Source organism: Anomaloglossus baeobatrachus, chromosome 2 (assembly GCF_048569485.1).
Source record: "Anomaloglossus baeobatrachus isolate aAnoBae1 chromosome 2, aAnoBae1.hap1, whole genome shotgun sequence".
Classification (NCBI taxonomy): domain Eukaryota; kingdom Metazoa; phylum Chordata; class Amphibia; order Anura; family Aromobatidae; genus Anomaloglossus; species Anomaloglossus baeobatrachus.
In genome coordinates, this window is record NC_134354.1 from 703,219,706 (window position 1) to 703,225,374 (window position 5,669).

A 5,669-nucleotide genomic window follows, 5' to 3' on the forward strand; every position below is an offset into this window, starting at 1 on the left:
CCACCAGATTAAGGTGCAAATTAAAAGATAACTTGTGCAGAGAGGAAGCCTGGGAAAAATGCAAGACAGTGATACAAATCCATGTAATGGCCAGAAATCCCCCCCCCCTCATGTACAGTAGAAATCACAACTTATTATAAAAAGTTACTTAAAGTATAGTTATTGATACAGACTTCAGATGCATGTTAAAGTCATTTATTTTTATATATTAACCTGAAATATTATTCTCTCTTTACAATAATGTAGAAAGTCTAAGAAGACACAATCTGATCAGGATATAAAATGTGGTAAGTATAAGAGAAAAAAACTACATATTCTAAAAAAGTATTTGTTACTGTTAGCGAAAAATGTATTAAATTGTATAAGAAGCTGCCATAAAACAATACAATGTGTAGAGGACGGCTGAGCAGCTTCCATTCACTTCTATTACACACTGTGGAGGTGATCTGAGACCGGAGTAAAGAAAAAGTGGAGCAGACGAGCGACCAATCACGATTAGGCTTAGAAATTTCACAGTGTCACTGGGAAATGAGCGGAGGAATCTGATTGGTTATTATTAGAAATTCCTCCACTTTCTTTGCACCCGTTTTCATAAATCTTCCCCTGTTTGTCTAATGTTCCCTCCTTTGTTTCTGTTACAGATTACTGCAGGGGCCATGTTATTACCAATATGGAGCCCTTAGAACCGGCTGGAGACATAGACATCGCTAAAGACACCGCGACCTGTCTGCCTGCCACCATTGATATCAGTACAGATCTCCCTACTGACAGTAAGTCCTCCAGTATATTATACCCATGTACACTTCTATCTTTCACTCCTCTTTCCTGTAGCCCTATCACAACAATACTGGTGTTTTGGAATTGTCAATTTTTCGAACTTCTTAAAAAGTTCTAGTTGATAAATTTGGCTTAAATCTTATTTGCACGGGTAAAGCAGCGATTGTTTCCACCCTCTTTCTAATACTGGATAGGGCGACTAAATCATTAAAACTCAAAAATATTTAGTATTTATATGCATATTTCTAAAGGCTAAAAAAACTGTTTCTTAAATACAATCTCACCTATGCTTCTGTTACAGAGGATAACAGCAAAGACAATGTTGTTATCGATATGGAGACTTTAGAACAGGTTGGAGACATAGACATCGCTGAAGACACCGCGACCTGTCCGCCTGCCACCATTGACATCAGCACAGATCTCCCTACTGACAGTAAGTCCTCCGGTATTTTATACCCATGTACACTTCTATCTTTCTCTCCTCTTTCCTGTAGCCCTATCATAACAATACTGGTGTTTTGGAATTTTCACTTTTTCAAACTTTTTAACAAGTTCTAGTTGATAAATTTGGCTTAAATCCTATATGCATGGGTAAAGCAGCTATTGTGTCCATCCTTTTCTAATACTGGATAGGGCGAATAAATTGTTAAAACTTAAATATATTTAGTTTTTATATATATATATATATATATATATATATATATATTTCTAAAGGCTAAAAAAACTGTTTCTTAAATGCCCTGATACAATCTCCCCTATGCTTCTGTTACAGAGGATAACAGCACAGACCATGTTGTTATCGATATGGAGACTTTAGAACCGGCTGGAGACTTAGACAGCGCTGAAGACACCGCGACCTGTCCGCCTGCCGCCATTGATATCAGTACAGATTTCTTTGCTGACAGTAAGTCCTCCAGTATTTTCTACCACATGTACACTTTTATTTTTCTCTTCTCTTTCTTGTATCCCTATCACAGCAATGCTGGTGTCTGGAATTTTCACTTTTTCCACCTTTTTTAAAATGTTTCTGTCACTAAATTTGGCTTATTTGCATAGGTAAACCAGACACTTTTTCCATCCTGTTTCTAAAAGTGGATAAGGCCAGAAAAATAGCCAAAATTTACATATGTTTGCTCAAGTATAACATACAACATATTTATATATATTTCTAAAGGCTAAACAAAAATTGTCTAAAATGCCCTGATGCAATCTTCCCTATGTTTCTGTTACAGAGGATACCAGCAAAGACCATATTGTTACCAATATGGAGCCCTTAGAACCGGTTGGAGACGTAGACAGCGCTGAAGACACCGCGACCTGTCCGCCTGCCACCATTGAAATCAGTGCAGATCTCCCTACTGACAGTAAGTCCTCCAGTATGTTATACTACATGTATACTTCTATCTTTCTCTCCTCTTTCCAGTAGCCCTATCACAACAATACTGGTGTTTTGGAATTGTCAAATTTTCAAACTTTATAAAAAGTTCTAGTTGATAAATTTGGCTTAAATCTTATTTCCACGGATAAATCAGCTACTGTTTCCATCCTCTTTCTAATACTGGATAGGGCGACTAAATCATTAAAACTCAAAAATATTTAGTATATATATACATATTTCTAAAGGCTAAAAAACCTGTTTCCTAAATGCCCTGATACAATCCCCCTATGCTTCTGTTACAGAGGATAATATCAAAGACAATGTTGTTATCGATATGGAGACTTTAGAACCGGCTGGAGACATAGACAGCGCTGAAGACATCACGACCTGTCCGCCTGCCGCAATTAAAATCAGTGCAGATATCCCTACTGACAGTAAGTCCTCCAGCATGTTATACTACATGTATACTTCTATCTTTCTCTCCTCTTTCCAGTAGCCCTATCACAACAATACTGGTGTTTTGGAATTGTAAATTTTTCGAACTTTTTAAAAAGTTCTAGTTGATAAATTTGGCTTAAATCTTATTTGCACGGGTAAACCAGCTACTGTTTCCATCCTCTTTCTAATACTGGATAGGGCGACTAAATCATTAAAACTCAAAAATATTTAGTATATATATACATATTTCTAAAGGCTAAAAAAACAGTTTCCTAAATGCCCTGATACAATCTCCCCTATGCTTCTGTTACAGAGGATAACAGCAAAGACAATATTGTTATCGATATGGAGACTTTAAAACCGGTTGGAGACATAGACAGCGCTGAAGACACCGCGACCTGTCTGCCTGCCTCCATTGATATCAGCACAGAATTCTCTGCTGACGGTAAGTCCTCTAGTCTATTTTATACCACATGAACACTTTTATCTTTCCTGTATCCCCATCTCAGCAATGCTGGTGTTCTGGAATTGTCACTTTTTCCACCTTTTTTAAAATGTTTCTGTCACTAAATTTGGCTTATTTGCATAGGTAAACCAGACACTTTTTCCAACCTGTTTCTAAAAGTGGATAAGGCCAGAAAAACAACCAAAATTTACACGTTTGGTCAAGTATAAATAAATATATATATATATATATATATATATATATATATATATATATATACAACATATTTGTATATATATTTCTAAAGGCTAAACAAAAATTGTCTAAAATGCCCTGATGCAATCTTCCCTATGTTTCTGTTACAGAGGATACCAGCAAAGACCGCATTGTTATCAATATGAAGCCCTTAGAACCGGTTGGAGACATAGACATCGCTGAAGACACCGCGACCTGTCCGCCTGCCTCCATTGATATCAGTGCAGATCTCCCTACTGACAGTAAGTCCTCCAGTATGTTATACCCATGTACACTTCTATCTTTCTCTCCTCTTTCCTGTAGCCCTATCACAACAATACTGGTGTTCTGGAATTGTCACTTTTTCCAACTTTTTTAAAAATTTTCTGTCAATATTTTTGGCTTATTTACATAGGTAAACTAGACACTATTTCTAACCTGTTCCTAATGGTGGATGAGGCCAGAAAAATAGCCAAAATTTACATATGTTTGCTCAAGTATAACATGCAACATATTTATATATATTTCTAAAGTCTAAACAAAAATTTATCTAAAATGCCCTGATGCAATCTTACCTATGTTTCTGTTACAGGGGATACCAGCACAGACCATATTGTTATCGATACGGAGACATTAGAACCGGCTGGAGACGTAGACAGCGCTGAAGATATCGCGACCTGTCCGCCTGCCTCCATTGATATCAGTACAGATCTCCCTACTGACAGTAAGTCCTTCAGTATTTTATACCCCATGAACACTTTTATCTTTCTCTCCTCTTTCCTGTATCCCCATCTCAGCAATGCTGGTGTTCTGGAATTGTCACTTTTTCCAACTTTTCTAAAATGTTTCTGTCAATAAATTTGGCTTATTTACATAGGTAAACCAGACACTTTTTCCAACCTGTTTCTAAAAGTGGATAAGGCCACAAAAAAGCCAAAATTTACACATGTTTGGTCAAGTACAACATGCAACATATTTATATATATATTTCTAAAGGCTAAAAACAATTGTCTAAAATTCCCCGATGCAATGCTCTCTATGTTTCTGTTACAGAGGATACCAGCAAAGACCATATTGTTATCAATATGGAGCCCTTAGAACCGGTTGGAGACGTAGACAGCGCTGACGACACCGCGACCTGTCCGCCTGCCACCATTGGTGTCAGCATAGATCTCTCTGCTGATGGTAAGTCCTCCAGTATTTTATACCCCATGAACACTTCTGTCTAGAACTTTTTCCCACTCTATCCTGTCACCTCCCCCATCAACTGGTGAAGGAATTTTTACTATTTTCAACTTTTTCCAAACTCCCATTTCATACAGCTGGACTAATCTTTATGTGCACAGCTAAAACTCATCTTCCTAAGCCTGGATGGGAGACACCTAAATAGGCAAAAAATTCAATGTTTTTCTCATGTAATAGTATTCAATATATTCATAGGTTTTCTGAAGGCAAAAAAAGTCACAAATGCCCTGATAAATTCTCCTCTGTTTCTTTTGCAGAAGCCAAGAGCAAAGAAGATGATGCAACCAAAGCAAAGCAAGGGGTTGTAAAAGGAGAAATCCACAAAGGCACCAAGACCTGCTTTTGTGGTTTTTTCCATCCCAGACATTAATGACAGTAAGTTCTCCAGATTTTTATTTCATGAGATTCAATGTAGCAAAATCCCAACCCATTCTAATCAGGGGCAGTTGCCTCAATAGCGAGAGAGATGTAGGGCCGGTGGTGGCAGAGTGTAATAATGTATTCATAGGACACACGTTACTTATCCTTCTCGCAGTAGAAAAGTTTGGGATTTCTTTCTCTTGTCTCTGCTTTTACTCTCACTCTCTCTCCCTGTTTAATTAACCCCTATGTTATTTGCTACCAATTTAGTGTCTATACTGTGTGTAACCCTATACTGTATTTTCTCCTCAGGGGTGGGATTATAAGGCAGTGGAGTAGGAGGTCTGTGAGGATTAGAGATGATCAAAAAGAGTCAGTGGCCATGTTGGTAGTCTGTGGCCTCCACCACAGTCCTCTGAACCTCCTCCTAGCTACCAGCATCTCGGCGCCCCTTTTAATTAGATGACCTGGCGCCATGTCTTGCCTTCATTGTTCAGCAAAGATGATATTGTGCCAGGTCCACTAATCGAAAGAGGAGCCGGGATGCTGGCAGGTAGGGGCAGGTTCATAGGTCCATGTTCTGGCAGCCAGACACTATTACCATGTGGTATTGGACCAGGGTTCTGCAAATATTTTTGTTCATCTTTTCTTACAGTACTGGTATTTAGCTTTATCATAACTACATCATGTTCTATGAGGAAAGGAGGAATATTAAATGAAGAAGATGGCATAAAATAACCAAAACATTAACTTTTTTGCTCAATTATAGTAAGCAATGTTCATGTTACTCTT

The 5,669-nt window shown here is 37.9% G+C and overlaps 1 long non-coding RNA gene across 1 annotated transcript; it reads left to right on the forward strand.

Moving 5' to 3' along the window:
- The first annotated feature begins 3,907 nt into the window (after positions 1-3,907).
- On the forward strand, positions 3,908-4,838 carry LOC142290604 (uncharacterized). The gene is made up of 3 exons (XR_012750349.1): positions 3,908-3,996; positions 4,326-4,457; positions 4,775-4,838. It is a non-coding gene; the product is annotated as an uncharacterized LOC142290604 (long non-coding RNA).
- Positions 4,839-5,669: the final 831 nt, after the last annotated feature.